The sequence below is a fragment of the Alexandromys fortis genome, unplaced genomic scaffold (assembly GCF_014885135.2).
Source record: "Alexandromys fortis isolate MF-2015 unplaced genomic scaffold, M_Fortis_MF-2015_v1.1 scaffold_8_9099976_23576923, whole genome shotgun sequence".
Lineage (NCBI taxonomy): Eukaryota > Metazoa > Chordata > Mammalia > Rodentia > Cricetidae > Alexandromys > Alexandromys fortis.
Window position 1 is genome coordinate 849,642 of NW_026067899.1, and position 22,284 is coordinate 871,925.

The 22,284-nt window shown below is 46.3% G+C and overlaps 1 long non-coding RNA gene across 1 annotated transcript; it reads left to right on the forward strand.

Annotated features, from left to right (window-relative positions):
- Positions 1-8,095: 8,095 nt before the first annotated feature.
- LOC126489257 (uncharacterized) lies at positions 8,096-18,437 on the forward strand. Its single transcript, XR_007588895.1, has 6 exons — positions 8,096-8,962; positions 9,201-9,381; positions 11,216-12,270; positions 12,782-12,843; positions 15,939-16,133; positions 18,323-18,437. It is a non-coding gene; the product is annotated as an uncharacterized lncRNA (long non-coding RNA).
- The last annotated feature ends 3,847 nt before the right edge of the window (positions 18,438-22,284 follow it).

The following is a 22,284-nucleotide window of genomic DNA, read 5'->3' on the forward strand; positions in this document are numbered from 1 at the left end:
AGGAAAACTGGAAACACAGGAAGATATGAAGAAAATCGCAAAATTCATCCATGTATGTCATGCAGAGATAATCACTGTTAATGACTTTTCATTTGCACATATATAACTCAGTATAAATGCTTTTAAAAATTGGGATCATACTTTAATCGGGATATCGCTCTGTAATTAGTTTTCTACAATATAGTATCAAAATTTCCTAAGTCAGGAATCATTCTTTGCAGCATGGTCTTTAACAGCGGGATCCAATCAAATGCCCTAACAATGATTGAGCCATTGTCTATTGCTTCATTAATTGGTGGCTTTTGCTCCCTTGTTTGTACAACTCAGCTAGCTGCACCATTATGCACTTCCTTTTATCATTATAAAATGTTCTTCTTTAGTTCCTGGTTGCATCTGGAAATAGTGTCTAGACAGACCTCTTCTACTGAAATCGAAGGCCTGTGTCCACTGGGTTTTCTCACAGAGACTGCGCTGATGCTGGTTTAGCGTGGCGATGATGGTAGCGCTCATGAGGACCTTTGAGGAGTAACTCATGACACAGCTCCGCCAAGCAGAGAGGAGAGCAAAGCATTCTTGGATGTGGAAACATAGCCAAGAGACCAAGTGTGTTCACCGAGCCCCAGGGCAGAGGCTGGTTTGGAAGAGTCCGGTCCCTAACCCTACCTGGTGGAGACGGTACCCTACAGTGTGATGGCTAACTGGATCAAAACGAATGGGAAGGGATGCTCAGAGAAGAGGAGGCTTGCCGCTGGATGTGGTCCTGTCCTTGCTTGCTAATTTTCCTGGCTTAATTAATTAATTCAGGAACCGTCTGATTGACTAATTGTATATCCTTAATTTTCTAGCTGCCTTTGCTGATGAGATGGTGTATGTGGAATTACTGTAAGCACAAAGTTGCTTTGCTCTTGATTCCGATTCATCCTAATGATACAGGCTCATGTTTTGCTGGGCTTGAGCTAAATCATTACATTAGCGAAACTGCCATCAGACATTGCTGTAAACATTTCCGTTACACTAATTGCCATGATTTAGTCCAATTCTGTGAAAAAAACTAAAGAGCAAAAATGACCCTCTCAGAGACATTCGTTTTTTTGTTTTTGTTTTCCTTAGAACACAAAAATGTGCCCCTAATTGCCAGATAGACAGTATTTAATCTACAAAAAATGGAATCTTAAAATAAAATAATGACAGTAGTTTGATATGAAGGAGGCATGTTTGGTTTTAAGAACCGTGTCTCTTATGCTCTGGAATCGCTGGGGTTGATTGTCGCTGCACTTTAACCTACGGGACGTTGTGCAAGGCTTGAGTAAGACCCTCGGGCCAAGCTGTATTTGGAAATCCACTAATAGTGTAGCAATAACCCCTGAGAGAGCTAGAACCAGGGCACCTAGTCCCCAGAAACACAACACAAGGCTAGTTACTTACCTACTAAGTCTGCCTAGCTTAACCTAAGTACCAGGAGTTGAGTGGGATATCTGAAGTTGTGTCGCTCCTAGATGGAATTGTCCTGGAGACAATCCTTTGAACAGATGTGACTGTATAGGATATACCTGTTATTAGCTTCTTTGCCTAAACAGAGAAGGACCAGAGAACCAGTTTGTGAGCCTTAGAACCTTCAGACTTCTTCCCTTCTTCCCGTGTTTCTTTTCTTCCTTCCATCCTTTCCTGGGGTGATCTTTCCCTGAAGTCTGTTTTTCCATGTTCCTTCGGTTTTGTGCAATAATTTGAAGTCGGTTAGACAGGCTTTCAAGAGCATGGCCCCTGTGGGATTATTTAATCAACTAAACCAGACCTTATTACTGCACCACCGTACCACACACGTGGCTTTGAGGTTGGGGTGGAGAGCCGCAGTACCTTAATTTCTTGGTGGTATCTTTGACGGCTCATTAGTCCTGGTATAGATGTGGATGCTGTTTTCCTGACCGCTGCATAAGTTGTTAGTGCCTGGGATTGGTCAAAGGGGTCTTATTGAGCTAAAGTCTGAGTCTTAGTCAGGGCCTCCGTCTCCCAGGGCTGGGGACTGGAGGGACAGCATGGCTCCCTACAGTGGAAGCAAGCATCATGGACAGCGTGTCCCCTGTCCTGATATCGTCACTGGGCTAATAAAGTGCCGCACGCAGGTCTACCATATGGTCCAGGTATTATCAGCGTACACATACTTTTTGATATTCTTGTACTTCTGATAGCAGGTTTAGCAAGCCCAGAAACTGTGCAACAGTAATGTACCTTGAGAAGATGTGAAACCTTGATTAAATGCTCATAGCCTGGGGAGTGGGGTAGGGAGTGGGTAATAGGTGGGTAACCTGCGTGCCTCATTCTGAAGAATTTGGTTTTTCTCTAGGGCAGAAAACCCTTGTAAGCCAACTCCAAATCAGCCTTGACTCAGGAGTAAGAGGGATAAGGAAGAGGGAAGGTAAGAGACTGAGGAGGGGACTCTGGGGGACTTGGTGCATGACCCACAGAAAGGGCTGGCATGGGAAGAAAGGCGGTTCCTGCTGGCGAACTGACCTCTCTGGGTTCCACAGCGAGTTAAAGGCAGCTTTGGTGCCCTTTGGTCAGTAAGGACTCTTTTAAAAAGTTCCCAGCCTTTCTCTTTCGACATCCTCCCTTTGTTGGGTTTTTACTCTTCCATTTGCAGTTACTTTCTTTCATTTTCAACATTAAAATTCTTCAGCCATGACATCGTTCTATCCACTCTCAGCCTCACCACTGAGAAATGGGAGCGCCATCAAGTCACGGGGATCTTTAAAGATTCTTCTGGCTCTAACCTGCATCTTTATGACTGGTGAGGGCCATTCAGTTCAAGTGCACTGTTGCTTGCCTGTGCTCTGAGATGCTAGCAGCTAGCCTTCCGCCAGCTGTCTGTGTGTGACAGTGGCCCCGAGAGTTGTCAGTCTTGCTGGCTGTTGCTAAGGGCTTTAAGTTGGTGATGTTCACAACTGCTTCTGCGCAGTCACGAGCCCTGACTACAAGAAGGGCTTCATCTGAGTTTGACTGCACTCGGGTCCCAGTTTGGCGTCCCCAAGACTCAAAGAGCTGCTCCTTTCTTTAGCAAAGGAACTTAAGATAGCTAAAAACAGATGGGGACCAGTTATGTGGCTGGATCAGAAACCACATTACAACCCCATGGAGAATGTTTTATTAGTGCGTATCTTTCCTCTTGGTTTCCTTCCCTTCCTTTCAGATTCCAGTGCTCCCAAGCACAGAGGACAGAGCATGTTAGCTTCCTTGTTGCTTCTATTTCAAGTCCACCTGAGAGAGAATGAGCTCGGATACTGAGCTCACATTCTGCTTTCTTGTTCTCTGGAGGCAGAGCCAAAAGCTTGTAGCAAAAAGCAGTCGATTTATCCTGACATATGCTTCGTGTAACTGGAGATGTTAAAAGGCCCAGCGTAGCTGCACTGAACTGAATACAATCATCCCAGCCCACGATCACCTGACATGCAATTTAGACAAGTGGATTAGTCAACCTGGGTCTAGGCACCTTCACGCATGAACATGGGTGCGGGTTGCCAAGATACTCTCAAGAATGTCCTATGCGTTTACTGAAGCAGGAATCCAAAATTAGAAAAATGCAAATGGCTGTCGAATATGCACAGCAAAAGGATGGGCCTTTGCCAATTTAGCTGGCTCCCCTCATAAGCCCGAGTCTGTGTCTTCCACGGAGTAAGGGAGCTGTGGGGTCTTATGTTGGTTACTAGAGATAAAAGAATTCCAGATGTACCAAGATTCTCACCAGAAGACCCTTGAAAGAAACTGGCATGCCAAGTGTAGTCAGCAAACTAACCAGGAAAGGATAGTCCCAACCTCACTCATGCCCTGCAGAGGTCAGGAGTCGCTAGACATGGGGATGGTTCATTGAGCCGAACCTTTTCCACATCCCCATTTCAGGTCTTTCTCTCCTGGAGCTTCCAAACTCACAGGGCCTGGCCACCACTTAGTTTCCCAAGTCCATAAAATTCTATACCAATACCACTCCATCTGGCCGCATGCTACTGGCTAGAGGGAGAGTCGATTCGGTAAAACCCATGGCCGCTCGCTCACTCCCGGGTGGAGCTGTCTTCTGAGGGAGGCCTCAGCTTCCTGTAATCCATTGAATGGGTGGATTTGATGGCCCCAAGCCTCAACATTCCGTGCTGTTCATTTGGCAGAAAATTCTGTGTCGCTGTTATGAGCCCTGATGTTCTGGCTCATTCTGCCTCTTTTCCATTTCTGCATCCCCTTGTGGGAGTTATCAGCAGACCACAATGCCATGTGCAGGCAGCTCTGACGGAGAAAAGTTAACACCATTATGAGGCAAGGTGTGAGGATACGTGCACACTATCAGATTTCTCTCTCACGCTGCCTTCCATAGTTTTAAAAATACTTTTCATTGTGCAAAGTCATCTGTCACAGCCATTCTGACGTAAATATGCTACTGTTTGTTTATACAATACATATGTCTAAAACCTATGTTTTCACAAACCCAAAAAATTCTTGTGAGTTCCAGGGAGCCAAATTGAAGGATCCACCTTAAACAGATCAGATATATTGCTCTCAATTTCCTGGTCCTAAATTTTTTTTTCCTAAATTTATTTTTGTCCTCTGTTCTGCCAATACCTTAAACACTGAACATCAGATATTTCCATACCATAAACACTGGATAGGAGCAAAGAGACCAGCTATGCTAGGATGTGACCAGCACCCAGCTTTCTCAGGTTTCTCCTCCCCAAGATGATGCCCACAAATAAGCAGGAAGCAGTTTTGAGAATCCACGGTCTCAATTCCTTTAACATGTTGTACCTAACCTCCTGTCTTTTTACTAAAAAAAGAGATGGGAATGTAATGGTCTGTCCTGTACCTTTAAGAGACCAGCTCCACCCACTCCCCCCCCTTCACTAAGGCAAGCCATCTTCCTTGGCTTTCAGCCTGAGCTCCTTCCCTTTGTCTCTCTTCTGAAGAGGTGGCTTCTCTTCTCCTCTCCTCTCCTCTCCCCCCATTCTTTCTCTCTCTCTCTCCATCTGTGTCTCTCACTTGCCATGGCTTCTCGTGAGACCGGCTGACCCACCGAGGTCTCTCACCCACTGCGTGGCTCCCTGCCTAGGGCCCGCTGCCACCCCTCGGAAACCTGCAGGGTTTTATTTTTACCACAACACCCTCTTCCTGACTGGGTGTTGTTTTTACAGAATATGTATCAGTCGTTTTGAATGTAATTTCAGGGATAAACTAAGAAACTATGTGTAATGGGCAATTCTTTCTTGTTTAAGGCAGGATCTCATTATATAACCCAGGCTAGCCTTCAACTCATAACCATCCTTTCCTAGCCTTCTGGGGTATGTGCCAATATACAGCTCAGGCTAGCCTCAACCTTTCGTGAGTCTGAACTCCTGGTTCTTCAGTCTCTCTCTCTTGAATGTCAGGGTTAGAGGTGTGTACCAGCACATCGAGCTGAATCTAGTTCTTTTCCAGTGTGCATATCAAAACGATTCATTACTGCCTGGGTCCAGAGGGGTCCATTTGTAATAGATCTGGCTTATGCATCTGACTAAGTCGAAGCCGCTGCTTTGGTGAATTCCACAGTGAATACCTGTTCCATAAAGTTTTTTTTTTTTTGAGACCTTTTCCATGTGCGCCTTTTCGAACAGAGTATAAAAATTGGGCTGATCAGCTAGCTGACCCGTTATTCTTATCTCCAGTTGAAAATTTTTAGGTTACCACGGCCTATTTATAGCTTTTAGTCCCTGATATGTGGGAAACATTAACCATCCAGAGAGGCTTATAGCTCATTTTGGGGGTAAGAATTGAATATGATTTTAGATTTTTTTTTCCTAATGGCCCAGTGAATGTGCATTTTTCAATTTCCTGACGATCAGCTGGTCCACTAGAGAGGACAATGACTCTTTATAGAAACTCCAAGACAAAAGGTATATATTCCGGGACTATCTATAAATTTTACAATTCCATTTTAGTAGTGTTCGTGTTATTAACAAACTTCAAAGGCAGGAAAGAGTCTTTGAAAGTGAAGTTTCAGGGTCAGCAGTGGGGTTGGCTCCACGAATTGACTTTCCCATTGGATTTTAAAGGTTTTACTCTAGCCTCGCTTAGTCTTCAATGCCAAGCAACCAAAGTGGAATTTAGTCTAATTAAAAAAAAATTTAAAAAGTTCAAATATTCATTCGAGAAGAGTAAAAAATGGCATATCCTCACATATGTATCACAATGTGGTTTTTGTTTTGCTGTGTATAATTGATCAGTCTTGTCTTTTGCTGAAAGTTTAGAATGAGTTTCAAACACTGACTTCACCCTGGAATTCTTCAGGTGGGGCTCAACCATAGCTCCTCCAAGGCACTCTGTGCCAGCCGGGCTTCTCGTCGCTGTGGCAAATGCCCGAGTCAACTCTGGACCTGTGAATGAACGCGCACCATGTAGACGGGTGTGCTCACCTCCTGGCAGTCGGCGGGGCGGGGGTGGATATTAAGAATAAGGCATAGTCCCCAAGAACACGGCCTCCAATGACCCACTCCCTCCAGCCAGGCCACTCCTGTAGTTTCTTTCCCACCTGGGGACCAGATCGCCAACGCGTGAGCCTGTGAGAGGGCATTTCATATCCAAACCACCCCACATTCCAGTCACAATTCCTTGGCATTGTTTAAAATGACCCCCTGTTAGGGTTGAATTTTCCGAATTCACCTCCCAGTTTTTGTGATCATTTTGTTCAGATTGGAATCCCAAATCACCTTTGGCTGTTTGCCCGCTAAGCCTCTGCAGATCCAGAGCTGTTTCAAGGGTGGGGAGAGGAAGCTGAGTTGGTAAAGGGCTTATCACACAAGAGTAAGGACCTGAGTTCAAACCCCAGGACTCACATGAAAAGGTCAAGCACAGTGGTACATATTTGTCCTCTTGGTGGGGGCGGTGGAAGACAGGAGGGTCCCTGAGGCTCACTGAACATCCCGCTTAGAGAGCTCCAGGCAGGAGGGGACACACACACACACACACACACACACACACACACACACACCCATATACTGCTTAGAGAGCTCCAGGCAAGAGGACACACACACACACACACACCTACCCCCACACCCACACACTGCTTAGAGAGCTCCAGGCAAGAGGACACACACACACACACACACACACACGCACGCACGCACGCACGCACGCACGCAGCACGCACGCACGGCCCTACAGCAGTTCTCATCCATTCCCTTTTAATTCATGCCGTTCATTTCAAGGGATTTTTGTTCTTCAGCTGGCCCAGGTTCTGTTTTTAACCAGTGTTTAATAATCTTTCTTTCATGTTTTTTATTAAGGCTTTAGCATATTGGGGTGCAACATTTGATGTTTCTTTATGCTGTATCACACCATGAGGCAGGAAATACATGAGGCAGGAAATACAGGGGTCACCCAAGTTTGGTGTTGCCAGGGCTAGCCATTGAGTGCCGCCAGAGAAAGACCTGCCCCAGCAACATATGCTTTCTCTCTCAGAACTAGAAATAATCTCCTGCAAACACACACTCCTTTATCTTTTCCTGTCTCAGCGCCCACAGGTGTTTATTGCTTTCACCAGCTATTACGTTAGGGTCACAACGGGACATTTTTACAGTTTGTTTTTTTCTTTTATTTTTATTATCTGCAACTCTATAGAAAAGCTTCCCTCATCAATGGTCAATTGGTTATTCTAAAATATAGTTCGTGTACTAAAGATAGAATAAACACTTAAGTCTTTTCAGCTCATCTGATTTTGAATCATTAGTTACTGAAGCTGCTAAAATCACACAGTTAAGATGTCATTGAAAATATGGCTCTGGGCTAGTGAGGTGGCTCAGCAGGTAAAGACATTTGCGACCAAGCCTGATGACCTGAGTTTCCATCTTTGGGGATTAGAAGTTGGAAGGAGAGAATCCACTCCAGCAAGCTGTCCCTTGACTTTCATATATTTGCTGTGTTACACATGCATGCCCCTCTCAAATAGATAAATACAATTAAAAAATACAAACCTCATCCTCATCCTTTGGATCAGAATCCAGTATGACAAGACTTGGTTTCTCAAGAAGTCTATGTCTGTGACATAACATGACAAAGGACCATTTATAGGGACCTGTGTAGTGTGGTTTGAGTCCAGAAAGTTTTGAAGGAAAAATGCTATTCCATCATCATTATGTTCATAATTGTTTATTTTTTCAATCATAAAATAATAATAATAAAACCACATCAACTTGCTATCCCTAGCATGTTCACATAAGGGAGAGACCTGGCGGCTGAGGTGGGATGCTGGGCATAAAATGAAGATTCCTTGAACCTTGTCTGGGCTCCATGGGTTCACAAAATAAAAAAATCCTTTAAGCAACAGTCACAAGCACCTGTCCTGGCTGGTTTTACATCATTTATAACACAAGCTACAGTTATCTGAAAGGAGGGAACCACAAGTGAGAAAATGCCTCCCTAAGACCCAGTTGTAAGGCATTTTCTTAATTAATGATCAGCGGGGGAAGGCCCAGACCATTGTGGGTGGTACCATCCTGGTGTGGAAGGCTTTGTCTATGGTTGCTTTTATTGGTTAATGAATAAAGAAGCTATTTTGACCAGTGGTTTAGCAGAATAGAGCTAGGTGGGGAAAACTAAACTGAATGTTGGGAGAAAGAAGGCAGAGTCAGAGAAAAGCCATGTAGCCCGGCTGGAGACAGGTGCTGGAACTTTATTCAATAAGCCACAGCCTCATGGCGATACACAGATTAATGGAGATGGGTTAATTTAAGATGAGTTACCCAGAAATATGCTTAAGCTATTGGCCAAACAGTATTGCAAATAATATGGTTTATGTGTGATTATTTCTGGACTGCGCAGCTGGGAACAAACAAGCGGCCTCCTACAATACCATCCCTAGGTGGCGGCCCTGGGTTCTATAAGAAAGCAGACTGCTCAAGCCACTAGGAGCAAGCCAGCACCCCTTCACGGCTTCTGCATCAGCTTCTGATTCCAGGTCTATGCTTTGCCTGAGTTCCTGACTTCCTTCAGTGATGAGCTACAATGCTGAAGTATAAGCCAAATAAACCCTTCCCTCCCCAACTTGCTTCTCTGTCATAGTGTTTCATCGCATCCATAGAAACCCTAATAAGAGAGCACCCTATTATTTCATGTTTTATTCTGAAAAAGGCTTAATTTAAAACATTTCTTCATCTGTTAATCACAGTGTTCATGTTATATACTGTCTTGGTTAGGATTTCTACTGCTGTGAAGAGACACCTTGACCATGGGAACTCTTATAAAAGAAAGCATTTAGTTGGGAGGTTTACAATTCAGACATTTTAGTCTGTTATCATCATGGTGGGACACAGCAGTGTGCAGACGGACGAGGTGCTGGCGACGGAGCTGAGAGTCCTACATCTTGATCTGCAAGAGGTAGGAAGTGCGCTGGGACACTTGGAGTGGATTGATCATATAGGAGACCTGAAAGCTCACACCCACAGTGACACACTTCCTCCAACAAGGCCACACCCACTCCCACAAAGCCACACCTCCTAATAGTGCCACTCCCTATGAGCTTATGGGGGCCAATTACACTCAAATTCCCACCTGTACCCAAACTGTCTTCTTAAGGTGCCCTGCTTCCGCTGGCATCTCCACAGCAGCCGGGCTTGGTATTTCTTCTTCCAAAGGCTCACTATGTTTTACCACATAGAAGTAATTCGATAGTGTTGGTGATTCCAGGAATTGACATTTATGCAGGAGGAATTGTTGGCAACGGGCCTTTGGGTTTCTGGGATGTTTGCCAGAGAGTTTATCTGTGTGTGTCTTCATACGCTTTGTTGACAGTCGCCTTCTTAGCAGGTGACAGGTGTGACCTTCTGTCCCTACTTTTCATCACATTTATTTAAAAACCCTTATCTTAGCCGTGACCCCGTGGCAAACTTCAAAAGAGACAGGTTGTGAGGAGGAAGATTTGGCTGGGCACAAAAGCTGGACTTCCTGTGGGACCAGCTGCCCTCTGGGGCTCTGCATTGCCTTCCCAGACACTCCAAGGAAAGGGGCCATGGCCTCTTCCTGAGTCCAGGAATCTGAAGAGGAAGTAAATCTCTCTCCTTGGAACCTGGAAAGAAGAGCCACGTGTTCAGACTGGAAACACACTGCTTTTCCCTAGGGAGTGCTCTTGGCAAGAGTTTTCTGGGGTTGGCCGAGTGCCAGCAAGGACACAGACGGGTCCCTCTCTCTTTTCACTCTCTGCAAGTCTGAACCACACTCTCTTCTCTGGTAGGAATCCTTTCTTTTTTTTAAAGGCAGAAGAGAAAGTGTTTTTAGAGACCATAGCAACTCAAGGGCCCCTAAAGACTACAATCTCCATGTCGACGTGGAGAAAACCAGTAAGTTGTCATATGACATGTGTCGTGGTGCAGCAAGACCCCCAGATGGAGTCTCCACTACAGCCACACATTGGAATCAGGGCTGTCCACGCATCCTCAGTGCACCCCCTCACCTCCTTGGGCACATGGCTCTCCACAGTTAAAGGCTGCTTCTCACAGACGTGGTGAGTCCGGAATCCGGAGGCAGAAGGCTTGCGTTGGGAAACTGACTTCATCACACAAGAACTTTGTGAGCTTGGGCAATGGGAACTTTTTCCACATCAGAGTCTTCACTTCTACCAACAAGACTGTAATCCGACCTGCGGTGACATAGACTAGGCCAGCACTCAGGAGACTGGAGGAGGATTTTGAGTTTGAGGCCAGTCTGTGCTAGATCATGAAACCCTGTCTCAAGAAGCAAACAACAACAAACCCCCCACAAAACCAAGTCTTAAAGCCTAATACTCAAGCTGGCCCTTGCCTTTTCTTCTTCCGTTGTTGCTGCTGGCTGGTGGGGTGGGGCAGCCAGGAGTTGATGTGTACCAGGCTTACTTGACCTTAAATTCTAGCTCTATGAGTTCAGACAAGTCCTTAATCTGCCCCTGCCTTCATTTCCGCCCTTTGCCAAGTGGGGTTAAAAATAGCACTGATCTTATAGGATTACGCTGGTGATTAACTGGGTAACAGTGGGAAACACCCTTAGCTGTTGCCTTAAGTTGCCAGGATTTGGGTGGTGTTACGTTAGGTCAGAGGGGAGAGGACTGGGAAGATGCCATCATCCCTTGAACCTTAGGGATGGGTCACTCAGGCAGAAGACACAGGGATAGTTTTATTTTTGAGGGGGAAGAGGCAGAGTATTGCACAAACCCTCCAGTTAGCCCCTCTCGCTATTGCAGGAGCAAAGGGGAACTTCCATGCCAATACTGCAGAGAAGGCAGGAATGGTGGATGGGAACCTGCAGGACACGGCTGGTGACAGTGACCTCAGAGACGAGCATCCGGCATCGGGAAAAGGGGCTTGAAGACAAGCACGGGACACGGAGATTGTAGAGTGTAGAACCCTGCCCTGGGAAGAGGAAGGAAGAGAAAATGACTGTGTGATCCACAGGGAGACCATGGCCAGCGTAGACACCATCTGAAGTCCCCCAGACCTCCCTTGGCTCGAGGGAGCTTCAGGATCCTTAAAAAGTAGTCAGATCTCCACTATGGCTGTTCACGTGAGAATTTTCCATTTTCTCACTTAGGCACTCAGATCTTTAGGGAGACCTGGTCTGTGTGTGGGAGCCAAATCAGGTACAGGAAAACTCAGAACAAGAACCTAGGTGTGGCTGATCTGGTAGAAGCCTTCACTCACCCACCCATAGCACATATTTTTTTGAGCACCTGCTGTATGCTAGCTACCATTCTAGGATCCAACTGTATACCAGACAATGCCTTCCTTTCAGGCACTTGTAGCTGATGAGAAAAGGAGACTATAAAACCAAATAGGATATAATGTGATATTCCTGGGTCCTAGGATATGAATATGTTCAGCTTTAGCAAATGCTCCTAAGAAATTTTCTAAAGTAGCTAGCAGGAGGGTAGCTAGCTACTACACCCTCAACCAACAGTGTGTGAAGGTCCATATCCTTGCCAACACTTGGCAGTTTCTTTTTCATTTTAGCCATTGTTTTGTATCATAGTTTAAATGAAGTCATTTGTGAAGTTGAGCACATTTTCAATGATTTGTTTTGTCTTCTCTTTGGGTTCCTCCCCTTTCTCTCCCCTTCTTTCCCTTTCTTCCCCACTGCCTCTCTCTTCTTCATCTGCGAGCGGCTTACTCCAGTCCACACATCCCGAAGTGGTTGCTTGATTTCTTGAAGCCAGCCAGGGAAGCACAGAAAGCCAGTATGGCTGGAGTAGAGGGAAGGAAATAGGGGCCAGAGAAACGTGGAGGAGGAGCACAGGTTCTGGTGAGTCTTGGTGAGGGTGTGGTTAGCACACGAGTAGAGAGACCGGGTCACAGAGTGTAGAACCTGTTTCACAGGGTCATTCTCCTGTGTAGATTCATGGTTCCCAGAGATGTCGGTGCACGCGTCCCCAGATTCTTCTGGCAGAGGGAATTAATGCTGCTACTTGCTGGTCTTAAGCACCCCAGGTTGTCTTGATGGCCCCCATGTATTCACAGAGGCCCTTGTAAGTGGGAGACAGGCAGGTGATGAACAGCGTGAGCCAGCTCTGTCAGTATTGCCAGAATTTGTGCGCGAGGAAGGGAAGGAGTTATGAGCTGCAGCGGTTAGTGTCATCTGTCACCTTGACAGAGTCCAGAGTCACAGGGAATTCAGAGCAGGCTGTCAGGGATTATCTTAATTATGTATCTTAGTCCTGAGTGGGACCATTCCCTGGGGAAGGAAGGGGAGGAAGGGAGGGGGGAGGAGAGAGTTTAGCAGCAACATGTATGCATTCACGGCTCTCTCCTTACAGTATGAGGCACAATGTGAGCTGCTTCCAGCCTCTGCTGCCTTCACACCGCTGCATCTTGACCTGTGAGTTAAAAGCCTTTCTTTATTGACTGCCTTGGTCATGATATTCTATCCCAGCAACAGGAAAAGATTCTAGGACATCAGCAAAGGAGTGGGAAAGGCTTTGAAATGGGCTCTCAAGTATGCAGAAGGAACTCACGCTGTTGACACCCTGGTTGTAGATCCTTGAGGGGCATTTGAGATACGCAGCCCAGAACTCAACTGTGCTGTTTTTAAGTCACTGTCTTAGTTCAGGTTTCTACTGTTGCAACGAAACACCACAGGCCGATGTCTAAGTTAGGGGTTCTATTGCTATGTGAAGAGACACCATGACCACAGCAACTCTTATAAAGGAAAACATTTCCTTGTGGTGGCTTACAGTTCAGAGGTTTAGTCCATTATTGTCTTGGCAGGAAACAAGGCAGTGTGCAGGCAGACGTGGTGCTGGAGAAGGAGCTGAGAGTCCACACATCTTGACTCACAGGCAACAGGAAGTGGTCTGACACACCACCATGGCTTGAGCATCTAGGAGACCTCAAAGCCTGCCTCCGCAGTGACACACTTCCTCCTACAAAGCCATATCCCCTAATAGTGCCACTCCCTTTGGGGGGCATCTTCTTTCAAACCAACACAGCGAGCAAGTTGGGGAGAAAAGGTGTGGGGTCCCTCTGCAGACCCTGCTGGCTGCTCAACACCCAGCCCGGGGATGGGGGGGGGGTCCTGGAGACAATCAAATGCAGGGAGACACTCAGACGCAGCAGGGAGTCCAGTTAAGCAGGAACTAGTTTATTTCCTTACGGCATGCAACTTATAAAGCAAAAACCTACGAATCCCAGAAGAAGCGGAAGGAGAATTAGTTAATCACATCAGCAGTCACACCTGCGTGAGTTTCTGTTCCTATAGCCCCTAATGAAAAACACGAGGGCATCAGGCGGTTTATGTCATCTTACCCCATCTCTAACGTCAATCATCTTCTTTTAAATAAGTCAGATCTCCTCCCGCCTTGCTCCCCTTCAGAGCCATTTCGGCTGGGAGTATTCTTCATGGGCTTTGCAACATCACTGTTTTTTTTTTTTTTTTTTTTTTAATTCTGAGCCCTTTTCTAACTGTTCTGCTTTTGGCGTAGCTCTTCAGCTTTTGGTGCCAACTGCACCTTTTTCTTTTTTTTTTTTTTTTTTTTTTTTTTTTGCGCTAATTTGGCCACTCCAGCCTCCTATATGCGCATGCTCGATTCAGCCCACAAAAAAGGATTTCTTTGGCTTATATATTCACATGCTGTTCATCACTGAAAGAAATCAGGACAGGAACTCAAACAGGGCAGGAACCTGGAGGCAGGAGCTGATGCAGAGGCCGTGGAGGGGTGATGCTTATTTGCTTGCTCTCATAACTTGCTCAGTCTGCTTTCTTGTAAAACACAGCACCACCAGCCCAGGGACAGCACCACCCACTGTAGGCTGGCTCCTCCCCCATTGATCACTAATTGAGAAAATGCCTACAGCTTTTTCTCATGGAGCCATGTCCTCAGCTGAGGCTCCTTCCTCTCAGATGACTCTAGTTTGTGTAAAGTTGACACACAAACCAGCCAGTACAGTCACTAATACTATGATATTTGTTTTAGCAGCAAAAGGAAGCCAGTGCACCTCTTGTGGGTGAAGAAAGCACCCTTAAGAGGCTTTTTGATAACCAGATGAGAGGCGGAGGCAGTTTGGGCCAGGAAGATTAAGTGGAATTGAGGGCGAAAATAAACCAGGGAAGCAAAAGTAACATCACTGAGCATTTAAATGCCCCTCCCCCATTTCATCCTCACATGATGAGGCTCAGAAGAAGAAATGCTTCCTCAAGAGGTACAGGGGGCAGCAGCTCACACACCCAGGTTCCAGGAGGTCAGAGCCCTTGGTTTTTGTTCTTATTGGGTGCTTAAAATTGTATCAAAAGTCTTTACGTTGTTTTTACTGTGCTTTGGAAGGGCCAGGTGGAGAGAGAGCAGCGGCTGTGTGTATTCTCTCAGCAATGGGTGAACCCCTGCATGTGTTCTCTCAGGAATGGGTAAACCTCAGGGCACAGAATCTACAGGAACTGGCCCTGCCCAAAATGGGGGGGGAGAGACGACTCCCTCCACCAGAGTCCACACAAAGTCTGGACTTGATTCAGGTGAAGAAGTCTCTGATAGTGAATATGACAGGTCAGGACAGAACAAGGTAGCTGTTGTAGCTGACCCCGACTCAAGGAGCCAACCCAGGAATTTCTCTGTCTATAAGTTGCTACTTTATAATTGTAATTTTGCTACTGTTATGAATTGTAATGTAAATATATGATATGCAGAATGGTAGCAGATGATATTTGACACCCCCCCCCCAAGGGATCCTGACCCATGGGTTGAGAACCATTGCTCTAGAGAGTGCTTTATTAGACTCAGTAGACAGCTGCACACTGGTAGATAGTTCCCCATTTTATGGGTGAGGAGAGGCACATTCAGCTAAGCTGGAGGATGCGCTGGAGATCAGCAGTGGCCTTGGTAACGGATGTCTCAGCAGTCTTCCAAGTGACACCCCCGACCCACAACACAGACAGCGACATTCTCCTTCTCCGGTGAGCTGGTGCTGTTGGTTGACAGTGGGGTCCTACTAGACCGCACAAACACCTTCTCTGCTGCCAGAAAAGGTGACAGAAATGCAGTTTCCAAGTTTTCTGCTGTAGAGAGCTTGCAGTAGAGATGGTGGAAAGGCTAGAATGGGTGGGAAGGAGAGCAGCCTTTGTTTCTGAAGCCACGGCTGTCTCTCAAGGGGGAATGAGGATGTCCTCAGAGGCATGAGTGGCAGGTCCACCTTTGGTCCCACACGGGAAACTTAAACAGACACCAACCCGTGAGCACATGACCACTTACCCCTCATTTTCTCATTCACAAAATAAGTCATGATACCCTTGGGGGTGGGGGAAAGGCCGCAGCGTCGGCTGTACGGTACGCAGTCAATATCACTACAGGTAGCAGATTGAGTTTAACAAGCCATATGGGTTGTAATTGTCCAAGTATGATTAATTCATAATGTTTGTTCGTTTTATGTCTTAGATTATGGTTTGTTATTATTTCGTCTAATTACAGCGCTAAATCCCCTTTCTAGACGCTGTTGGGAACCCTTAGGGATTTTAATATTCCCCAAGTGACAGCAATGACCTCTCTCTGTCTCTGGACTCTGTCTGGGACTCCTTCGTATTGGCAGAAGGGTCACAAAAGGATGGCGTGAAGTTGGAGCAGATGGTGCATCCGTCCGTTGCTGAACTCTCCTGGCAGCCCAGAGGAAGACTTGAGACTGAAGGTGCTCTAACGGCTTTCTGCTCAGTTTGTTGTAAATCCCAAATGGGGTGATTGAGGGCTGTAATGAGCAGTGTTGTTGGATGCCTCTGGCTGCAACATCTGGCAAACGCCTTCACTAGCTGACAAGTGTTAGTCTTGGCCTCCTGCGGTGCCACCCAGACCTCTGGTTTTCAGTAGGTTGTAGACGAGGCTAGAAGCAAGGATCACTTGTTCATGTATCAAGAAGAATAATAAGAAAAAAATACCTCCATAACTTTGTTTTCAGAATTAACAATCCATCTGGTAAAAAAAACAGAGCCCTGGGTATACCATTACAGAAGTACTCGGAAGCTAGACTTTTATTATAGTTTCTTAGCGCAGGAATTTAAATTGATATTCTAAGCCTTGTGTAACCTCTCTCAGAGACAAATCCAAATTGCTAGCAGCACCAGGGGAATCTTGAAAAATGGCCTCCTCTCCTGAATTAGTGAAGCCGATGCAGGAGGTGCAGGCAGGAAACCAAACACCCAGTCCTCTTACTTTCAGAGTTCCTGCCGTGACAGCTACCAGATATCACAGTTCTATGCTCTGCTCTGAGATGCCAAGCACCCCCACCTGAGTCCAGTACCGTAGATGAATGCTGACCTTGTGCTGGGACTCCAGTTGATGCTGCTGCTGAAGATGGGGAGGATGCTTAGGATGCTGCTGCCGCCGCTGCTGCTGCTGAGGCTGAGGAGGTCACTAGTGATGTGGGAGAGGATAGCAAATCTTATCTGATGATGACATCTAAAGAACCCAATGTCTAAGAGGCCCTTATAAATGTTGATAACCCAAGATAGAAACTCTACCAGTAAATCCGGTGCTTCAAATCCTTCACCTCCAGAAATCAATTTTGATAGTGCCCAGAAATTTTATCTAGGGAAAAATGGGTTGAACTGCATGTGTGAGCTAAAAATGTGTGTGTGTGTGTGTGTGTGTGTGTGTGTGTGTGAGAGAGAGAGAGAGAGAGAGAGAGAGAGAGAGAGAGAGAGATAAAACAGGGTTAGCCCATAAGATAAGTAATTCTTCTAAGATGAATACCCTCAGTGGCCCCTCTTACTTTACATAACAAGGGAGACTGAGATTTAGAGAGATTAAGGCTCCAGGTCACCCAAGTGTAAATGGTAGAAGTAGGGTTTGAGCCCATCCTCCTAATAAACTCACCACTTCTCAACCACGACCTCCATGAAGATTCCTTAGAAACCATTATTTTTCTTGCCTCCTTATTTACCAAAGAAGCTACCAAGTCTTTGTCCTGATCCCAGGCCGTCTTTGTTGTCTCAGATGAAGGGTCACAGCAGACAACCGTGTTTGTGAGCTCACAAAATGTGGCTTTGGTTGTGAGTACAAAATTACAAAACCATAGTTCAGATATTAACACCTTCCTGGGCACGGATGATGGGTAGAAAATGAATGTCAGGGCAACGTGGAGGAGAAGAAAGAATGTTGCCTAGAGCTCAGAACAAGTCTGTCCTTCATGAGGGGTAGGAGGTGGTCAAGTTGTTGGACTTCTCTGAGACCCACTTCCCCTTTCTGTTAAAAGGAGAACTCTAGAGGAAATGACGTCCAGGGTTCTCCATGTTGTAAGGTCCACAATTTTAAGATGATGGAAGCCACGGGTCATATGTGGAAATAACCCGTATTGGTTTTTGTGCCATTGCTTGTATTAAAGTGAAAACGCCATTTATTTGAAGACAAACAAGCAGTATTTCAGTACAGTTTGAAAGCGGCGAGAGGCAAACTGTGTGCTGCGAAGTCTTCCTTTCCAAGGGCTAGGACTCACCCCTCTGGGAAGGGCCAGCGAGCCTAGCAACTGCCGGTTTCCCTGATAAAAGGGTTGCAGTGTGGTTATGCCAAGAACTCTGTGTCGACCTGGCCCCGATCCCGGGTCTCTTGTTCATGCCTGCTCCTGCCAGCTGCTGCTTTCTGCTCTAGCTGTTTGGAATCTGGGCCTGGCAATATGGGTCTGCCTTGGCATGCCTCTTGTATGTCTCTTTCTGTGTGCGCCTGTGTTTGTGTGTGTGTGTCTGCAGACTCAGCATGTCATAATGGTGAGGAATAAAAACAGTGTTCAGATGTGGGCCTTCATCTTTACCTGTGTACTGACAAGTCAACCCTCAACTTGGACTCTCCCTCCGCAATTCCTTCACCCTCCCTCGATTCCTTTTGCAGTTGAGCCAGCAAATGAGGCAGCGGAGAGAAAGCAGGGACTGTACCACAGGCTGAGCTAGCTGGTGGCCCAGCACCTGGAGGAGCGGTGATCTCAGCACATCTGGAGAACTGCATGGTAAATCTTTGCCTGCAGCGTGTACTACAGGGATTGAGGGGATTGGGCACTTGGGTCTCACCAGCTGTACCTGTAGCTCCGTTGAGGGTTGGAGACATCTAAGCAGGTTTGTGAGGGTCTGGACTTGGGAGACAATGCTGACTAGGAAAGTGTGTGGGTGTGTGGCACCCTTTTATTGTACAGCCTAGGTCCTGCAGCCAGCAGTGGTCTCTCTGTGCCTGGACTTTTCAACTTTCAATACAAATGAGCATTTCTTGTGAATTTTAAGTCAGCTTCGGGTGACTGGGAGTAAAAAAAAAAAAATCATTTAGACAACATTACCTGTAAATTTGTGGGAATTATGGATTCGACAGTTTTTTTATGAGTGTGCAGACTTGAACCTAGGGTCATAAACATGCTAAGCAAATGCTCTCATATTGTTATATCTTTAGCCTGATTATTTCTCTTTCTTATTGGTATCTAATCTTGTCTTCATACTACCCCTCACTCTTGAGCTAACTTTGTCGGCCTTTTGCAGCACAGGCACCTATTTCCGGGTTTGGTGGTTAGTAGGAAAGCCCCGTACCATTGAGCCATGTACCTAACTTTCAAGATAGGGTTTTACATTGGCAGCCCTGGTAGGCTTTGATCTTACTATGTGGTCCAGGCTGAGCTTGATTTTTAGAATTGTCCCGTAAAAATGGAGATTTCTTGTTTTCCCCCAGCTACTCAGACCTGAATAATCACACAAAATCTCTATTAATTACAACACTGTTTGGCCGATGGCTCAAGTGTATTCCTAGCTAGCTCACATGTCTTTAAATTGACCCAGTTCCATTAATCTGTGTATTGCCACGAGGCCGTGGCATTACCTCATTTTCTACATGTCTTGTTTCCTTGGCGATTGGCTGGCATCTTTCTCCTTCGGCAGCTATATGGCATCTGCTGGCTCCACCTTCTTTCCTCCTCTTTCTCTGCTTGGATTTCCTGCCTTGATATATTCTGTCTGGTAATGGGGAATCTCCTTTAGCTAATGGCCGTTGAGAGGCTGGGCCAGGTTGGGCGTGGCTTTGGGTACCAAAAAGGCCCTCTTGTCCTCTCTGGCTTTCCCTGCTTGCCACATCTGGGTGTTCAATTCCCTTCCTGTTTCCTAGTCGTGATCCGTGAGTTCCCTTTTAATAAAGAACACCTTAGTAAACCATATTAGAAGCTAGTGTGGGATTCCTTTATTCATGTTCCCCTCATTCCTGCTATAGGGCAAAGCAGCTTCTTTATTAACCAATGGCAATAAAACATATCCACAGCATACAGAGGAGAATCCCACATCATTTCCCCTTTAGTATCTAAATAAAAAGGAAGGTTTTAACTTTAACATAATAAAGTTATGTATAACAAAGCAGGTATCAAGCAAGAATCACACTTACATTATTTAGTCTATTTGTATCTGGAAAGTTTTTTTTATCATAACTGGGGAAAACAATAATCATAACTATCTGTCTTCAACTCCATCAAAGACCCCAGAAAGATACAATATTGCCTAAGTAAGCAGGTAGTGCATTGTAAGCAACTTCCAAAACTCTAGAACTGACAGAGACATTGTCCTGCTCCAGTCTTCTGAGTAGGGGGGTGACAGACCATGCCATCAGGCCTGCTTCTCATTTGATCATTCCTTCCACTGGTGCTCGTGGGTATGCCTGTCCAGAAGACAGATTAGCGAGAAGCCACCCGCCCTCCCGGAACTTAGTGTGTACAGAGAACACACCCAGTGATATCAAATCCAAAGCAGGAGATGCCAAGAAATACCTAAGAGAAGTGCTGCTGTCCAGCCCTAGGTGTGCCAGGCACAGGAAAGCCTGCGGAACACGGGAAGATCAGGTCCTGCCTCAGGCATGCCAGCCTCGCTGAGGATAGCAGCTAACATAGGAGAAATGGAATCACTGAGCGGGATGACATTGCCCAGCTGTGGCTACTTAGTGTCAACAGTAGTCAACTAGCATCTAGGATTAGGTCCACTCATTCTAGGTTGGAACTGACAGGTTACTGGTGATCTGGGGGCTGTGCTATTATGTAACAGATATGGCTAAGTGTGTAGCTTTTTCTTTCTTTCTTTCTTTCTTTCTTTCTTTCTTTCTTTCTTCCTTCCTTCCTTCCTTCCTTCCTTCCTTCCTTCCTTTCTTTCTTTCTTTCTTTCTTTCTTTCTTTCTCTTTCTCTCTCTCTCTCCCTTTCTTTCTCTCTCTTTCTCTCTTTCTTTCTCTCTCTCTCNTCTTTCTCTTTCTCTCTCTCTCTCCCTTTCTTTCTCTCTCTTTCTCTCTTTCTTTCTCTCTCTCTCTCTGTCTTTCTTTCTTTCTTTCTTTCTTTCTTTCTTTCTTTCTTTCTTTCTTTCTTTCTTTCTTTTCAAGGCAGGGTTTCTCTGTAGCTTTGGAGCCTGTCCTGGAACTCCCTCTGTTGACCAGGCTGGCCTCAAACTCACAGAGATCCACCTGCCTCTGCCTTCAGAGTGCTGGGATTAAAAGTGTGCACCAGTCCAGGGAGGGCAGCGCCCGTGAATTGCACTGCTTTGTCTACCCAGCTATGTGCTGCATCTGTAATAATCACTCAACAAACCTTTGCAGAGTAAGTACAGGGCATCCCCGTTCCTTATTGTCATTTCATGAAAAATCCTAGAGCACGGGAAGATGGGGGATTGCAGTTACCCAGGGGCTGCAGGTTCTAGACTTCTCCTCTGCCCTCCCTGTGGCTGTTCTCCCTGCTAAAGCAACCAGCTGACGCAACCCCACATCTGGAGAGGGATGACTGAGTGTAATCCCTTCCGACTGTAACGGTCCCAGCGGAGGGGCGATCGCGGAAGCATTTGAGGGGATAGAGAGTGACAGCCGACAGATGGGCTCATTGACGAGTCTGTCCCCTTGTGGTGCTCCTGTCACAACTGAATTATTCTGTCGCTGGTGCTGCCACTAAATCAGGCTGAGCCGAGAAGAGGAAAGACGGTGTTTCTAGCGACTCTGTCGGGGGAGGAGCGCTCCCTGGCTCCAGGAAAGGTTTATGGCTCTCTAGGAGTCCAGAGAGAGGGCAGAGTCGAAGGCAGGACGTGAGCAAGTGGCTGCTGCTACCGTTGGGTCCGGCTTTGGTGTCATTGGCTTAGCCAGGCTCTCTCCTGTGTCCTGCCTGCCTGTATTGAAGGAACCTGGCTTCGAGCTTAGTTGTGCTGAGTCCTCACCAGCCAACCATGCTGTCTTCATAGTGAGGGTACTTTAGGGGGCCTGTACCTGGGAACCTTCACCTGCCAAGCTCCAATGCCCTCCTGAGTAGAACACTCAAGACCTTTTTTTTTTTTCTCGAGACAGGGTTTCTCTGTGGTTTTGGAGCCTGTCCTGGAACTAGCTCTTGTAGACCAGGCTGGTCTCGAACTCACAGAGATCCGCCTGCCTCTGCCTCCCGAGTGCTGGGATTAAAGGCGTGCGCCACCACCGCCCAGCTCAAGACCTTTTCTATTCATGTTGCTTGGTCATGCTTCAAGGGCAGCTGGCCCAGGACTCTGGGTCGCTCTTGGAAGAAGGGACTAGCTGCCATGTCTGTGCCTCTGCCACGGTCTCTGTAAGTGACCAGATTCGAGTCCTAGCAAATGTGGCAGCCATGGAGAATGTGGCCTGGAGTGTACTAGAGCGCTTTAAAGTCAGGTCCAGATGTTAATGTGCTAAACACATTTAGAGTCACACGTCAATCTGCCTGCCTGTCTCTGTATGTGTCAAACTACCATCTTTGTATCTATCTGAGCAAACAATTTAAAATTTTTACACGTATTTTGTTTGTTGTGTGTGTGTGTGTGTGTGTGTGTGTGTGTGCACTTGCTCGAGTGTGCCAGGACAC